The sequence below is a fragment of the Chiloscyllium punctatum genome, chromosome 1 (assembly GCF_047496795.1).
Source record: "Chiloscyllium punctatum isolate Juve2018m chromosome 1, sChiPun1.3, whole genome shotgun sequence".
NCBI classification, from domain to species: domain Eukaryota; kingdom Metazoa; phylum Chordata; class Chondrichthyes; order Orectolobiformes; family Hemiscylliidae; genus Chiloscyllium; species Chiloscyllium punctatum.
Window position 1 is genome coordinate 61,008,650 of NC_092739.1, and position 18,470 is coordinate 61,027,119.

At 40.3% G+C, this 18,470-nt stretch overlaps 1 protein-coding gene across 1 annotated transcript in view; it reads left to right on the forward strand.

The window, feature by feature from the left end:
• Nucleotides 1–18,470, forward strand: part of pcdh7b (protocadherin 7b) — a 391,843-nt gene that overhangs the window by 353,605 nt on the left and 19,768 nt on the right. The window lies entirely within an intron of this gene.

Genomic DNA, 18,470 nt, shown 5'->3' on the forward strand with positions numbered 1-18,470 from the left:
ATGTACCGCAACGATGTAATGTTATCTCAAGGAAATGCTGACTGTCAGTTTAACGGAAATTCAATATTCTCCAGAGAAAATCATGGAGTACTGATATATTTGGTAACTACTGCCAAGCTGGGATAAATTCTTCGCAGACCGAGTAATGCAGTTTATTCTTGTAATCTCTTGTCAAAAAAACAAAGAACTGGTTCTCCACTGAAATTCCCATTGCACACTGTGTTAAACTGTTCAGTTCCAGTTTCAGAATGTTGCTGACTTTACAACAGTGGAGTATTTAGCCTTCAGTGCTGTTTTCCTTCTTGTTGAATCTTTGCACATCCAGATGTGGAGCACGGAAACAGACCCTTCGGTCTAACTCGTCCATGCTGATCAGGTATCCCACCCTAATTTAGTCCCACTTGCCAGCACCTGGCCCATAGCCCCCCAAACCTTCCTATTCATATACTCATCCAGATGCTTTTCAATGTTGTAATTGTACTAGCCTCCACCACTTCCTCTGGCAGCTTATCCTCATACACGTGTGAGAAAGTTGCCCCCTAGGTCTCTTTTATATCTTTCCTCTCTCACCCTAAACCTATGCCCTCTAGTTCTGGACTGCCCCACCCCAGGGAAAAGATTTTGTCTATTTATCCTATTCATACCCCTCATGATTTTATAAACCGCTACAAGGTCACCCCACACCCTCTGACACTCCAAGGAAAACAGCCCCAGCCTAGTCCACCTCTCCCTATAGCTCAAATCCTCCAACCCTGGCAACATCCTTGTGAATCTCCTTTCAAGTTTCACAACATCCTTCCAATAGGAAGGAGACCAAAATTGCATGCACTATTCCATCAGTGGCCTAACCAATGTCCTGTACAGCCACAACACGACCTCCCAACTCCTGTACTCAATACTCTGACCAGTAAAGGAAAGCATACCAAATGCCTTTTTCACTATCCTATCTACTTGCGACTCCACTTTTAAGGAGCTATGAACCTGCACTCCAAGTTCTCTTTGTTCAGCAACACTCTCTAGGGCCATAGCATTAAGTGTATAAGTCCTGCTAAGTTAAAAATTGCACAACAGCAGGTTGCAGTCCAACAAGTGTAATTGGAAGCACAAGCTTTCAGAACATTGCTCCTTCATCAGGAGCAGCGAAAAGTTGGAGGGCCTCAACTGGGACCTTGGGTTCATGTCACACTACAGGTGACCGCCATTGCACTGTACACACACACAGACACACACACACACTCCTATAGACACACATTCCCACACTCACACATGCACCCTCACACAGACTTAGATCCTTTTACACTCTCTCTCTCACACACATACATACATCCACACACTCTGTCTCTCTCACAGACACTCACAACCCCCCACCCCAGACACACACACACGGACAAACTCACATGCTTACATACACATATACATTTGTGGGGTGAATTTGTACTTGCAGAGTTGTATTGTACTTTGCTCAAAAACTGCATGGTTCTATGTAAGACTCTGTTAACTCATTTTTTAAGATTAGAATCAGTCTAAACATTATGGCACAGACAGGGAACATGGGGCTAACACCTTCAACATACTATCTGGCTGACACCAATTGTTAAAGTTAACCTAAGAATGTAACTTTTAAAAGAAGTTTTGCAATTTACATATGAAAGAAGTGAAACTACCATGGTCATTCTAACAGATGAAAGCCTTAACAAACAACCAAGGTATTTTTCAATGTATAATTACAGTTACAACACACCGTAAATTTTTGCTATAAATTCTGTGTCATACAATTTTGTACCCCACAACCACCTGATGAAGGAGCAGTGCTTTGAAAGCTAGTGCTTTCAATTAAACCTGTTGGACTATAACCTGGTGTTGTGTGATTTTTAACTTTGTGCACCCCAGTCCAACACTGGCATCTCCAACTGAAGTCCTGCTAAGATTTGCTTTTCTAAAATGCAGCGCCTCACATTTATCTAAATTAAACTCCATCTGCCACTCCTCAGCCTATTGGCCCATCTGATCCAGATCCTTTTGTAATCTGAGGTAACCCTCTTTGTTGTCCACTACACCTGCAGTTTTGGTGTCAACTGCAAACTTACTAACTGTACCTCTTATGCTCACATCCAAATCATTTATATAAATAATGAAAAGTAGTGGACCCAGCACTGATCATTCTGGCGTTCCACTGGTCACAGGCCTCCAGTCTGAAAAATAACTCTCCACCACCACTCTCTGTCTTCTACCTTTGAGCCAGTTCTGTATCCAAATGGCTAGTTCTCCCTGTATTCCATGAGATCTAACCTTGCTAACCAGTCTCCCATGGGGAGTCAGTAAGGATTTCATGCTTCTGACTTTCATAGATATTGTAATTGATTGTCAAATTGATATTAAACTGGCTAAGAATGGATTCCAAGTGCACTGAGGCTTAAGCTGGTCAGTTGCATTGATTGTAATAAAGTGCAGGAGCAAGTATGTTCATGGTTCATTTAAAATGATCCAAATATTTTTAAGCAGAATGAAAGAGTTTTCCATGGTGGCTGCACAAACATAAAATAATAGTAAGATGTCTCTATCCCCGTTTAGTACAGAATAATGTCACATAATCAGTTTATACTTTTTGACATCAGCTTGGCCAACTCAATTGGAGAAATTGATGTGAAAACTAAATAAGAGGGTCAGGGAGTTGGATTATCTCAATAAAACTTCCATTTGGCCTTTTAAAGAGGTGATAACCTTCAGTCTCTTTAGATATGGTCTGCCCCAATGGTGGTCATTTCTGAATTAGATATCATTTGGTGTGGTTCAGAGATTCCATTCTAGTATGGCTAATTCTGTTGTATTTCTGGAGAGAAAAGCAGTGTCCTAATAATGTTTATGATTTTCTGGACTCTGTTTTCTCTGAGTTGTCTTCTTGGCCATCTGAACTTTTCTGCTTGTTTCTTCCAGTGCCCTTCCAGGCAGGCTCCTGAGACATAGAACATAGAACAATACAGCGCAGAACAGGCCCTTTGGCCCTCAATGATGCGCCGACCTGTGGACTATTCTTAGCTCGTCCCCTACACTATTCCATCATCATCCATGTGCTTATCTAAGGGTTGTTTAAATCTCCCTAATATGGCTGAGTTGACTACATTACCAGGTAGGGCATTCCATGCCCTTACCAATCTCTGCGTGAAGAACCTGCCTCTGATGTCTGTCTTAAATCCATCACCCCTCAATTTGTAGTTATGTCCCCTTGTACAAGCTGACATCATCATCCTCAGAAAAAGTATTTCACTGTCTACGCTATCTAATCCTCTGATCATCTTGTATGTCTCTATCAAATCCCCTCTTAGTCTTCTTCTTTCCAATGAAAACAGACCCAAGTCTCTCATTCTTTCCTCATAAGACCTTCCCTCCAGACCAGGCAACATCCTGGTAAATCTCCTCTGCACCTTTTCCAATGCTTCCACATCCTTCCCGAAATATGGCAACCAGAACTGTACACAATATTCCAAGTGTGGCCACACTAGCGTTTTGTATAGTTGCAGCATTATATTGCAGCTCCGGCACTCAATCCCTCTACCATTGCTGTCAGCCACTGTCTTTCAGTTTACATTGTCAATCACTGCTGCCTTCACACCAACAAAGTAAAGGCACCCAGGAGGTTCTAATGCAATTGTCATTTCAACGTGGAGAAGGTCAGTGGGTATACGGCAGTGATCCAACAGTCAATCATGGCAAAGCCAACTTGAGCATCATTGGCTTAGTAATGCAAGTATACTGATGAATCAGCATGCTTCAAAACTGAGAGTTGCGGATATGTTTACATGACCAGCAGAGGTTTTCGATGTGTTCAAGGTTACATACAGTAGAATATGGAATTCTGATGGGTAATGTATTGGAGTAGTTATGTCTCAAAGTGTTAGAGTTAAGAATGAAGGTTTCAAAGGAGATGAGCAGTGACAGTGGCAAAATAAAGTGATGTCACAAAGGTATTTAAGCTCTGATTTAGGGCTCAAATGCAACCTTCTGACTCAGAAAAAAGTGCTCCTAAATCCAGCATGACTGACTGTCAAAGGTTTCTTTAAACAGATTCACAACAAAGAGAAGGCATCTGGATTCAGGAACTAAGTAGTAAAATGGATAGAAAGATGTCAATAAAACAGTAAACAGAGAATAATACTTAAAGGCTTCTTATGAGGATAAAAGAAAATGATGGCCTTGGGAATCCATGCTGGAATCATTGTTCTTTACGATATAAATGACTTAGTCTCTGGAATGTACATGGACATTTCAGATGTAATTGAATTCAAGAGAATGACTAATAATCTGAAAATTGCAATTAAACACAAAAAACACAGATTTGCAAAATAAATGGGCAAACTGCAAATGAAGTTAACGACAATCAAGTGCAAGTTGGTTGTATTTAGTACAACTATGGTTGTAAAGTAAGAAATTAAGTGAGTTAAAGTAGCAAAAAGATCCCACAATAATGTTGCATAAATTCATGCACACTTCTGGTCTCCACATTCCATATTGAAGCTGTAGAGCAACTGCAGAAAATATTTTAAGTCCAGACTTGAGACAATAACAGTTATGAGGAAAGATGGAGCAGGCTGGAGCTGTTTGGAAAATAACAGTCTGAGAGATGGAATTCTTTATAGTTTGAAGGATTAATGTGAAGAAACTGTTTTGCATCGTTCAGACAATTTGTGGGGCCTACACAAGGGATGTAAATTTAAGTTAGACACTAACAAATCCAAGTAGCTATGTTAGCAGCTATTGTTTGGGCTTGCTTACTGCTTTTTGGCATGGTTGAATCAACTGGCATCGAGGCATTTCAGAGGCATTTAATAGATGGCTAGAGAATGGAGCAGAGGAACAAGGGAGCACATTTGGAAAAAGTCCATAGAATATTACACGGTTCATATGCAGTAAGAGCATAGACATAAACCAATTTGGCCAAATAACCTTTTTTGGATACTATAGATTCTAATGCAAAAAGCATACAAGATAAATGATAAACACATTGAGGGATTGATGTTAACAATTATTACAGGATTTGTAGAGTGCTATGGCATCCTGTTATTTACTTTCCAAGAAAAATTGAGGTCACAACTCAAGATTAAACAGGAGATTTGTTGTAGGTTTTCAAAACCATACGTTATGGACAGATTAGATGAAGAAAGATTGTTCCTGTTGTAGTGAGTGGAGTGCACTGCCTCTGAGTTTGGCGAAGGCAGGTTCATGTGAATTTCAAAACGGAATTGGACAACAGTTTGAGGAGAACAATATTGAAGGCTATAGGAAATGTTAGGAGCTTAAATTTCAAGGAGCAAGCATGAATGTGGCCAGTTGAATGCCCTCCTGTGTTATAACCACTCTATGATTCTCTGGCTTATGTATGACATTGCTACAACTGAGCTACACTGATGCTCAGTAAATGTTTCATGATGTTCCGTGTTCCAGTAATATTTGTATTTATTCCTTTACACCTGTCTCCTGTGTTCTACTGTCTCCATAATGCCAATTGTTTTTTGTCTCATATGACAAGTGTTGAGTGCCGTCAGGTCATGCTACTGAGTGTGTTGCTTTAACTTACATAGAATTCACACATTTTGTGATGAGAATAGTCAAAGAATGGTGACTATTGTGACTTGTTAAGTACAAAGTGGAATTTGCAGGAGCAGCTCTAATTGTAACTGATACAGGATTGCTTTATTCCCTTAGAGCTCAATTGGAATCCATTAGGACTTTCACAGAGGGATTGTCCAAATCACGTGCAAGTAGTTCAAATTGTAATTGATATCAGCAATGGTTCAGTCTCAAAGGAATTGCAGTAATATTAAACTGGAATGCAATCTGGTGGATTCTTTCCTGACAATTCCCAGTGGAATTTCACTGCAGTTCTTTTTGCATTGGACTGCAAGTTTATACCATTTCTGATGCAAGCTGCTGCTTAAGATTTTACTTTGTATGAATTACACCAATGTGGTTCTGTGAAGCTTTTAATCAACATTTATTCAGAGATTTTTTCTTTATCCACATCATGCATGGCAGGCCTTGCTGTAGAATAATGAGATGAAATCCATTGTATGATGTGAAATATATACACACAAACACACATGATTTTCACAATTTGTATTTCAAAATAGAGGCAGAATTTATGATTGAGCTAGTATTTTCTGATTTGAGTTCGGAAAGTATCAATGTTGATTTCAGAAGCGAGTATAGTTTCTCTGTGAGAAGGAGTTCCTGACAGTCCAGCTAGCCAGTCACCTCAGCAGAAAGCTTTAGCATGTGAATCATCCAAATCAGGAGAGTTTTAGAAATCTGCAGGTCATTAGAATTAAGAAAGTTGAACCTCTCAGATTTGTGAAGAATTTATGCCAGCAGTTTTGGAAATGACTCATTAATTTGTTTCCACACTGTACAGCAAAGAAACTGTCATGAGTTAGATGGATCAAAACTTAAGTAGTTGAGATCAGGGAGTAATTCCTCTGGAATTGACTTTCTCTAACTGATGGTGTTGGGAAACAGGTAGAAACTTTGTAATGTTATTTGGATTAAGATCATTCTAATTGTCTTCTTTATTGATATGTTGTTTCCTTTCTTATTTTATGTAATACATGTCTGTTCTGTTCTTGAAGAAAATCTGCAGACTCATCAGTACTTTCCAGTGACTAACCTTCACATTAACTAAATAAAAGAAAACTTTGTTAGGTATGTCAGGCTCATTCTGGAATCATTTTTTTAAAGAAAAACAATCCTCACATCTCTAAACCTTCTGCCTCTTATTTAAATCTCTGCTGTTTGGTCATTGATCCCTCCATCAAGGGGAAAGGATAAACAGGAAGAAATCTATCTATGCCTGTCATAATTTTCTACATCTCAACCATGTCCCCTCTCAATCTCTTCTGTTCTAAGGAAAACAACTCCAGTGTGACCATTCTCTCTGTATAATTGAAACTTTCCAGCACAGACAATATCCTAGTAAATATATTTTGCACCCTCTCCCATTGCCATTGCACACTTCCTATAATCAATGGATTCCAGAACTGCACACAATACTCCAATTGTGGCCTAATTCACATTTAATATTTTTTGAGCATACCCTCCCTGCTGTTAAACTATGCCTCAACTAATAAAGGCAAATATATCATCTGCTGCCTTAACCACTTTATCCACCCATCCTGATATCTTAGAGATACTCAGTACATCCCAGATCCTGTAATTCATCATGTATTCCCTTGCCTTGTTTTACCTGTCCAAATGCATCACCTCACATATATGAAAATCTATTATTGCCATAAAGTTCAGTTAATTGTTAGCACTGGGCAGCTGTCCCAATCATCTCCAATGGTCACTCTCTACGTCTTCCACGAAACTTGCCTATTATTATGGATCAGGCCAAAGCCCCTCAAAATATATTAAGAATATAGGCTAGACCCCCAACTTGTTCCTACTTTTAAAGGCAAGTATAAGGCATTGTGTTCTGGATGCAATTTGATTGGTCAAACTAGCAGACTTGAAGCAAAACACACTTTATTCTTATACTATAGCTAAAATACAAACCAAAGAAAGAAGAATTGGAATAATTTGGCAAACCTTTTGTGAAACTTAACAGAATAATAATTTGTTTAATAACTAAACAGCAACTGTTCTAATATAGTAATATGCCCCAAACGTACCCTTGGCAGAGGCAAATTCAGTAAAATAGATTGTCTCACATGTAATTCTAGCAGCAGGAAGAGAACCCCAGCTTTTAGCTACAAGAGAGAGAGGAATAACAGCATCCACATTCAGCTTCAAGACTCAGCAACTTGCTGAAATGTAAGGTCACATCCTTGTTCTGGGGAGTTTGACCCCAATTATTCAGGTTGCTTTTATTCTTCCAACTTTAAAAAAAAGGTGTTTACTTAATTGGCTTGGGACAGTACACTCTACACCTGTGTTTCGACCTCTTTTCATAAGTAACAGGACAAAATGCACCTCTTAAAGCCATAGTATCAACTCACTATGCTCAATCCATCTTATACCACAGGACCACAAATGTAGGAACAGAAGTAACCATTCAGCCCATCAAGGGCTGCCATTAGGTGAGGTCATGACTGATCTGATAACTCTCAACTCTTTTCTCCATAACCCTGATTCCCTTGCTGATTAAAATTTTACTGATTGCTGGCAGTGGAAGAAGAGAACGTTGAAGGTAGTGGATGGGGTGCTGATTAAATAACTGTATTATCCTGGACAGTGTCAAGTTTCTTGAGTGTGGTTGAATTGCACTAATGCAGGCAAATGGTCAGCATTCCATCATACTCCTAACTTATGCCTTGTAGTTGGCGGACATGTTCTGGGGAGTCAGGAATAAGTTATATGATGAAAAATTCAGTCCTTTTCATGTTTTATCAGTATTAGGTACAATCTCTCTCTGCCTTGTATATATTTTATGACCTAACCTCAATGGCTCTCCGTTTAAAGAATTCCGCAGATTCATGACCCTCTGAGAGAGAAAAAAGCTTCCTCAACTCAGTGTTTAATTTGTGACCTTTAACATAAGATTATTTCTGGTCCGAGACTTTCCCACAATGGGAAACAACCTATCTGCATCTGCCCCATTAAGGCCCCTAAGAATTCTGAATATTCCCATAAAGTCACATCTCATCTATGTCCCAGCAAGTGCATGTCCAAACTACTCAACCTTTACTCATAAGACTATCTCTCTTTACCCAGTCTTCTGGACTGGCTCCTTTCCATTGGTAAAAGAACCAAAACTGTTCACAGTATTCCAGCTGTTGTGTGACTGATGCCTTATATAGTTTTAGCTGCCCATCTTGATTTAACTTGCAAGTTTACCTTCAAGATTTATCCTCTCTTGTTTTTTTTTGGTAATTTTTTGTTGGTTTTTAAAACTTTCGAAATGCTCTGACTCACCACCAGTATTTGTTATATTGGCTGATTAATATAGTGCCAGTGCTACATGTTCTCATTAGTTCCAGATTTTTTTTTTTCTGTCCCGTTCTATCCTACTGTCAGGGGACCTACTCAAACTGGAGTTATTCTTCCCCTTTTTATTTCTTACCTCCACCCAAATGGATTCTAATCTTTCTATTCAACAGGATTTCTTGCTATCAACAATTCTACCCCAACCCCCCTTTCAACAGCCACATACTTCAGAATATTTAGTTCCCAGCTTTATTCTTCTTGTAGTCATGTCTTCATAATGGCTTTCATATCATATCCATTTATCTCTATGTGTGCTTTTAATACATTTATTTTGTTCTGAATACTACATACGTTCAAGTAAAGAACCATTAATTTTGCCTTTTTTCCATTTTATCCCTGCTGTTTAACTACTGTTTTTCTACATTTGTATACTATGTTATTGCCTGTCCCACTCTGGGTATTGTTATCCAAATTGTTACTGCCATATCCTTTTGCTTTGTAAGCCTTTACTTCCCCTTTCCCAAATCCTCCCCACCCAACAAAAAAAAATGTAAAGCCCTCTCTACAGCCCTAGTTATTCAGTTCCCCAGCAACCGGTCCCAACATGGTTCAAGTGAAGCCCATCCCACGAGAACAATCTCTTCGACCTTCCTGTTTCCAAAGCCTTTAATGTTCTTAGTGGCCTTCAGTGTCCCTCTCATGGGCAACAGCACACTTATACTCTGTGAATCTGCAGTTTGGAGGGATCAGTGACATGCTGCAAGACCAAGACTAAGGTGTACATCATTCTGTTCAGAGTACCAGATAGTCAGTCATCTCGATTCTGCACAGCCATACTCAAGCCTTATGTTGTCATTTTATTGCCATGATGGATATTCTAGAGTTGATCCCTCTACCCATTCCAGGAGATAGCCTCAGAGTGCTCTTTGATATCAACCCACATTAGATTGAGTTGGCTCTTCTATTCTCCATGCAGTTGTGAGCAGTGTGCATGGAAAGCCTGCCCATGCATCAAAGACTTGCTGCTCTCCCTTGATGATTATCCTTGCATGGCCTGGCTGCCAGCATCTGTGTTTAGTTGAATGGAATTTGGAGAGAATGATCCCATGCTGCAAAGGCCATGACTTTGCCACTACTATCTAGTCCAACTCACTTGTGAATTGTGAGGAACCAGATGAAAATCCAACTGCTTGCTCAGGTGAAGCCACTGAAGTATGAACAACTGAGGTAATGCACACTTGGCATATGTCCTATGATGGTGCATCATCAGAAGGAATCAGCTCTTCTGAGGTTTTATCACCCAGGAGATCCACCGACAGATGATATGCGCTGGAGAGAAAGGTGATGGTGAGAATACATATAAATTTGTAATGGCAAGATAAGAATGTTGTAACTTGGTACCATGAACAAGTTCATATTTCACTCACAACTGAAATCAAGTCGATGCAACTGAACACTATGTAGCACACAGGCTATTGATATTTAATTTTGTAACTATAAATCAGCGAGATTCCAGCCTCTGCATCTCCTTTGGTCAGGGATGCTGAAATGACTTGTCAAAATCCTGAAGCTCCCGACCTAATAACTATAGGATTACCTTCCACAGATAGGCTAGTTGTTCAAGAATGCAGCTCACCAACACCTTCTCAAGAAAGATCAGGAATGGGCAATAAATGCTGATTTTTCCAGAGACATCCACAGCCAGTACTGATCATGGAATAGATCTAATCCTATGAATAATTGCATTTTAAGTGAAGCTACTCATCTCCCCCTTCCTCCTCTTCTTCCTCCTCTGCAGCTATTCCCTGGGAAATCTGTGGAAGCCCACTCTAGTTTTATTCCTCACTCTACTGTTGTATGTTTTCTTCTGCAATAGGCAGAAGTACTATCTGACGAGTGACTACACTGGGATGTGTTCACTTGCTAGCTGCAATGCATTTCGTGAAATGTTCAACTGTACTCAATTTTCCTAGAGTTCGATCATGAAGGTGTTTCCTGAATTGAATCCACAATATGGCATGATATTCCAGTTGTTAGTTCTGATGGCAGATGGAATCTAACCCTGGTAAGTGTGAGAAGGAAGAATTAACAAGATAAGAGGGTACTTGACGAATGGCAGGACACGAGAAAGCTTAGAGTAACAGAGCAAACTTTGGGGTGCTTGTCCACAGATGCCTGAAAGTGGCAGGAATAGGATAGTTGAAAAGGTACATGAGCCACTTGCCTTTATCAGTATTGGATTAATCATAAGTTACAAGAGCAAGGAGGTTATGTTGGAACTGTACAAAACTTGGTTAGGCCACAGCTGGAGTATTATGTGCAGTTCTGTTTACCACTGGTTACACTGGTGGGGATGCAGAGGAGATTCGTTAGGATGTTGTCAGGACCAGAGCAGTTCAACGATGACGAGAGGCTGATCAGCTTAGGTAGTTGATTATAAAGCAGAGAAGATGGAAAGGGGACCTGATAGAGGTGTATAAGATTATGAGGATCACAGCATGAAAGCAGCTGTTGCCCTTAGTTGAAGGGCCAGTAACAAGGAGGCATATTTCTCATGTGAAAGGTAGCAAATTTAGAGATTTGAGGAAAAGAAAATTCTCTCAGAGGATAGTGGGAATCTGGTATACACTGCCTGTTAGGGTAGTTGTAGGACAACTCTCAACATTTTTAAAAGTTATTTGATGAACAATTAAGTGTCATAAAATTGAAGGCTATGGGTCAAGCACTAGAAAGTGAGACTAGTGCAGATTTAGAGTAGTTTTCGATGCAAACTCTTTGGGCCAAATGGCTTCTTCTTTAATTCTCTGATGGAGTCTGGCCTTTGTCTTCTACAACCACACACTTTGTTGTAACAGCAGGTTATTCTGCCTATGCTAGGGAAGAGGTTCTGTCTTCTGCACCACGTACCATCACATCAAACGAGATATTGTTGAACCTTGATGTTGCCCCAGTCCTTCTGGATTCCATCACAATACTTCCTCCTTAGTTTTCTGTAGCTCCTAATTTCTCCAAATTCCATCTGTGGATGGGTCTTTTAAATGCTGAAGTTTATCTTGAGCATTGCACATTGAATGGCAAACACAGAAGTAATATTGGAATTAGGTTGCCCTGTCAAAACTTTCTTTTTAAACATTGTTGCATGCTATTATTGTAGCTGTTGCAGTTTCTCGAACCACTGTGGATTACTAACTCACTATCAAAGCTGTAGTGCCCATTAGTTGTGTTAGTGTTGAACACAGTGAGCTATCTTATCTCTTAAACGTCCTGTATTATTAGTGAGAGGTGTGCAGAGCAGCACTTTGAATCAAAGCCTGCTGTTGTTATTAATTGATTTTGATCCTCCTGTCTCCTGAATTTTTATATAGTTGGTGTAACACAAGATAAGGAATTACACTTTTATAGGACTAATTCATAATATAAATTTATCTCTGGAAATATAAGCCATATGGAAACTGTCACTTTTTTGTTATCACCTTAGAGAAAGGAGGGAAACTAATTTCACAGTGCCCTTTTAGCTCAACATGGAATTATCAAAGCATTGAGTCACCAATCTACAATGCTGGTTTAGTACCATGACTCAATATAGAAACCAATAAAAATGATCATACTTGTTAAAATTGGAAAATTCGACAGAGTTCAGAATTAATGACCATTTTAAATGCTCCAAGGCTCTAAATAGTAAGGACATATTGCAATTCTTTATGGCACAGTAGTCTAACCGGATCAGTGAAAGTGCTTTTTAATTTCATACTCTCGCCAAACATCAATTGTAAAAAGTATTTAAACTTCTTCCGCCAGATACTCAGTCTTGGTCTTTACAACCATGAAAGAGCATTGCTGTTGTATGCAAGTAAAGCTGCATAATTTTTCATTTTACAATTCACTGTTTGAGAATTTCAAAAATAAAACTTTGAAGGAGAAGTACTGACTTTATGGGCAATAATGATACAGTATTTGTTTTGTTTCTAATGCTAACAACTATTTACAAAAGGATGCAACTCATTCTTTACAGGCACAGACAAAATAGTTTTACTTTAATTATAATTTCAAAGCTGAACAATGCTTTGTTTCATAAACATGTGATTGCTCAGAAACTTGGACCATGTGGAGTATTGTGTGAAGTTCTGAAATCAACATTATAAGAGGAATGTGATTGTACGAGAGAGGGTGCAGAGGAGATTTACCAGGATGTTGCCTGGGCTGAAGTGTATCAGTTGTGTAGAGAAGTTGTGTAGAGAAATTGTGTAGACTGGGGCTGATTTTCTTTAGAGCAGAAGAGATTGAGAAAAGAGATTGAGATTGTTATGGACTAGGCATGACCACTCAAAATGTTCTTAAGCAGGTAGCCCAGACCATAACATTGCAATTTGTTTCGGTAAGCGTACAGTGAGAATTACCCGGAGTACATTAGCAAGGCTGACTACCGGGTTTTAAAACAGACAAACATTTACTCACAAAATTACACAATGAAACACAAAGTACAGAATGAAGAACCCCTACAGAATTCAATCTTTCCAAACTAGACATAATTATGCTGTTCCAAATATGCACAACAGTCTCAATAAGCAGACTCCCTTAAAATACAATAGAAAAAAATGGAATAGATGCTTACATGTTGAAGTTAGAAGGGCAGAAAGACAGAGAACCTGTTCACACAGTCCAATACTGAACTCCCAACTAGTTTCGGACTGAACTGCTCAGTGAGAGAGCTGGCCACTCCCCTTTCATCATAAAACACTTCTTCTAAAACATGACCACTTTGGCCTGAAGTCTCGTTTGTTTACATATAAACAAAATACCTCCCAATGTCACACTACAGGTGACCCCACTACATGATACACACACATGCGCGCGCGCGCACACACACACACACACACACACACACACACACACACACACACACCCACGCACTCAACTTTTTACTGCAACTTCTTGACAAGTTCCACCTTTGTCCTGTCCAGGACAATGTTGCAGAGATTATCTGGGGAAGTGGGGTTTAGGTACACCCCTACGTAGAACTCCAGGGAAAGTTTGGGGAGAGGGAGAGCAGGCTGTCAGTCATTTGGATACGGTGCCTGGGCTCCCATTGATGTTCACGAATGTTCTTGGCAGCATTTCAGTGAGCCGAATTCATTTTTAATCATTGGAAACAAAAGATGCGATCAGTGTTGGAAACACCTCTTTGATGTAATGTTTCTATCAGGACCTTGAGATCTTCTTCAGATAATCCAAAATTCAGATAATTGATATTCAGATAATCGAAGTTCCTCTGTACACGCCATAGCTCTGTAATCCGGCAATGACCTTATTAGTCAGTCTCAGAAGTGTGGCTGGTCAATTCATTCGGTGCATCTCTGACCGCAAAAAGTACAAATGGAATTCCCCTATCCAAATTCCTGGAAAACATCCTTCATTTCTTCAGTTGTCTGTGTCTCCACTGGCTTTTCAACTAGAGTAGACAGCACACCTAATGGTGAATCAGCTATATCCTTTGCAAGGACCAATTGTATTCCTGGAGTTGAAAGTTTGTCCATTACTCCTACCACAAATTCTTTGCTCTTCCCTGGACTCTCTGACCTCACTTTACATAACTGAGCACTTTTTGTCTCACCATGAATTCCTGTTACCAGTACCTTTTCTGGCAATAGTCCCTCAGGAGTACATAACTCTCATCCTTCAGCATTACAGACTGAGAGGATCCTGTGTTCCTTAATGTTGTAATCTCTTTACCTGCTACTCCTGGCTTATGTGAATAAACTTTATCCTTGCCTCTATATTTTTTAAGCAGATCTGGCACTTCCTCCTTCATCAACTTCTGATCATCTTGTACACTCTGAGGCAGTTGTCTTACTTTCTTTGTGCTTTTTGTTACTAGTGCAACGAAATACCAGGCTTGTCTGGTTTTTCGACATCTGGCTTTCTCCTAGCCCACCAACACTGTGATTTCGTGTGGCCCACTTTATTACAATGAAAACACTGGAGCTTTCTAACTTCTTTGTCCCCCTCAAGGGTTTTCTTTTTACCCTGTGGTAAGTTATCCTTATGATCTTCACTGAGATCTACATTTCCTTTTCCTGTGAGGATTTCTCTTTGCCCCAGTTTCCATCCCTCATGGACTGAAATTGATTCTGGAAACCAAACCGTGTTTTATGGACCCGCTCATAATCATCAGCCACTTCAGCCGTTAACCTTGCTGTTTTAACTCTTTGTTCTTCCACATGTGTTTGCTCTACTTCCTCACTATGGCTACTTTCAGCCTTTTATCTCCAGCCTTTTAAGCTGACTTACCTTTTTAAGTGTCAGTTTCTGAAATTCAAAAGCTCTCTCTTTTTCTCTCTGTTCTGCTGCTCTCTCTTTTTCCCTCTGTTCTGCTTTTAATCGTAATTCAACTGTTTCATTTCTTCTGCCCTTCCCTTATTTCTAACTCAAGCTACATCATTTACAATTGAATTCTTGCCATCTCTATAGATTCTGATGGTTTCTCCAGCAAGTTTAAATGCTGAGCTACTGCTGTGATTATCTCTGCTTTTCTCACAGAAGCAGGCAGTTACAATTTCACGTTGTCTGCTAATTCTTGTAGCTTGGTCTCATTCACCTCCAAAGTCCCCGTATCCACTTCCAGAAAGCTTTTGGCAATTGAAAGAACTATAACCATTCCAAGCTTTGTCTACCCAACCAAACCAACACCCAAAATAAAGACACTAACTAGCTCCTACCACTCGCTGTTTAAAATCCCGCAAAGAGCCCCCAGTCTATTATGGACTAGGCCAGACCACTCAAAACATTCTTAAGCAGGCAGCTCAGACCATAACTTTGCAATTTGTTTCGATAAGAGTACAATGAGAATTACCCAGAGTAAGTTAGCTAGATTGACTACCAGGTTTTAAAACAGACAAAAATGTGTTCAGAAAATTACACAATGAAACATAAAGCACATCTGCAGAAATCAGTCTATCCAAACTAGACTTAATTATACTGTTCCAAATATACACAACAGTCCCAATAAGCAAACCCCCTTTAAAACACAGTGGAACAGATGCTTACAGGTTGAAGTTAGAAGGGCAGAAAGACAGAGAGCCTGTTCACACAATCCACTGCTGAACGCCAAACTAGTTCTGGACTGAACTGCTCAGCAAGAGAGCTGACCACTCCCCTTTCATTATCCAGGTCACTTCATAAACATGACCACTTTGGCCTGAAGTCTCATTTAGAGTCATAGAGATGTTACAAAAGATCTCCCAATGTCCTTTAATCTCTGTACCAAACCAGTCTAATCAGAACCAGGCCGTGTTTGTAACCTCTGTGAAAGAAAATACAGTATCCTTGAGAAAAGGAACAGCTTTGTGACAAGATATATAAAATTTTGAGGGGCATTGATAGGGTAGACAAAAAGAAACTTTTCCTCTTGATGGATGGATCAATGACAAAGGGACATAGATTTAAGGTAAGGAGCAGGAATTTCACCCACAGGCTGGTGGGAGTCTTGAACTCACTGCCTGTAAGGATATGTGGTAGAGGCGGAAACCCTTAGCAATAAAAAAGTAGTTAGATGTTCATGTGCAATGCCAAAGTATACAGGGTTATGGGCCGGGTGCTGGATGAGTGTTACGACATGGGGTAAATGTTCCTGCTTAATCTAAAATCAGCAACACAGAAACGATTTCTCCCGTGCAGTAATCTATAAAAATTCAAGTGGCCAAGAACTATTTAAAATAAAAATTAACAACTTTATTCCTTAAAGTATAACAGAGAATAATTAACTTACAACTATTTACAATTCCTTACTCTAATCTATCTTTTACCTTCTCTTCTATAATACTAGTATGATAAAACTCCCAATTAAGATTTACAAAACAACACTTCTTATCTCAAAATTCGGCAGCTTTCAGCTCTTCTATTTGGAACTTCCTGTGTCTATTTTCTTCTTAGGGATTCTACTTCACAGGTTACTGATTGATAAAGGTACTTTTAGAATAGCTATTTTTCAGGCAGTTAGTGGTGCTTGGCAGTTCTCCTCCCAACTGTTCAATTTTTCCCCAGTTTTATAGCCCGGAGCATCGGATTGTGTCTTTGGCTTTTAAGATTGAAAATATACTCAATTCAAACTTGATTGGAAGTTGGTAGTTTTTGGGAAATTATTTAAACTGATTGGCCGAGTTCAAATTTGTTTTTGTCTCTAGGCAATGAGCTAATCAAGTTGTTCGACTAAATGGTACATTGTTAACTTATTGAGAACACTTGGTGCTCTGAACGGTAGTTCTGCTGCTTTTAAGTCTCTTAAAGTACACACACATCTTCACAACATGAGCATAGTTAATTGATTGTTTTGACTAACATAGATATGGTGGACTGAAGGGCTTTTTTTCTGTGCTGTAGATTTCTGTGACTCTTCTGCAATTTCCCCTCCGACCGTGGTCGATGATACTCTCCACCGCATCTCCTCCACTTCCCGCACCTCCGCCCTTGAACCCCGCCCCTCCAATCGCCAACAGGACAGAACCCCACCTTTCATCCCACCAACCTCCGGATACATCGTATCATCCTCCGTCATTTCCGCCACCTCCAAACAAACCCCACCACCTGGGATATATTTCCCTCCCCACCGCTATCAGTGTTCCAGAGAAATCACTCCCTCCGCGACTCCCTCGTCAGGTCCACACCCCCCACCAACCCAACCTCCACTCCCGGCACCTTCCCCTGCAACCGCAAGAAGTGCAAAGCTTGCGCCCACACCTCCCCCCTCACCCCCCTCCAAGGCCCCAATGGATCCTTCCATATCCATCACAAATTCACCTGCCCCTCCACACACATCATTTACCTGTATCCACTGCACCCGATGTGGTCTCCTCTACATTGGGGAGAAAGGCCGCCTATTTGCGGAATGTTTCAGGGAACACCTCTGGGACACCCACACAAACCAACCCAACCGTCCTGTGGCTGAACACTTTAACTTCCCCTCCCACTCTGGCAAGGACATACAGGTCCTTGGCCTCGTGCATCGCCAGACCCTGGCCACACGACGCCTGGAGAAAAAGTGCCCCATCTTCCGCCTAGGAACCCTCCAACCACAAGGGATGAATGTAGATTTCTTCAACTTCCTCATTTCCCCTCCCCCCACCTTATCTCAGTCCCAACCCCTAGATTCAGCACTGCCGTCTTGACCTGCAATCTTCTTCCCGACCTCTCCGTCCCACCCCCTCTCTGGCCTATCATCCTCACCTCCTTCCACCTATCATATTCCCAGTGCCCCTCCCCCAAATTCCCCCCCACCCACCCTCCTACTTTTTATCTCAGCCCGCTTGGCACACCAGCCTCATTCCTGAAGAAGGGCTTATGCCCAAAACATCGATTCTCCTGCGCCTCGGATGCTGCCTGGCCTGCTGCACTTTTCCAGCACCACACCTTTCAACTCTTCTGCAATCAAAGTTGCTACAAATAAAACAAGGCTTGATTGTTGCTTATTGTTTTTATTCTGTCATAAAACATAAGTGCTCAATTAATAATTGACAAATTAATACTTGTAATATTCATTGTATATCTCAAATTTGGATTAT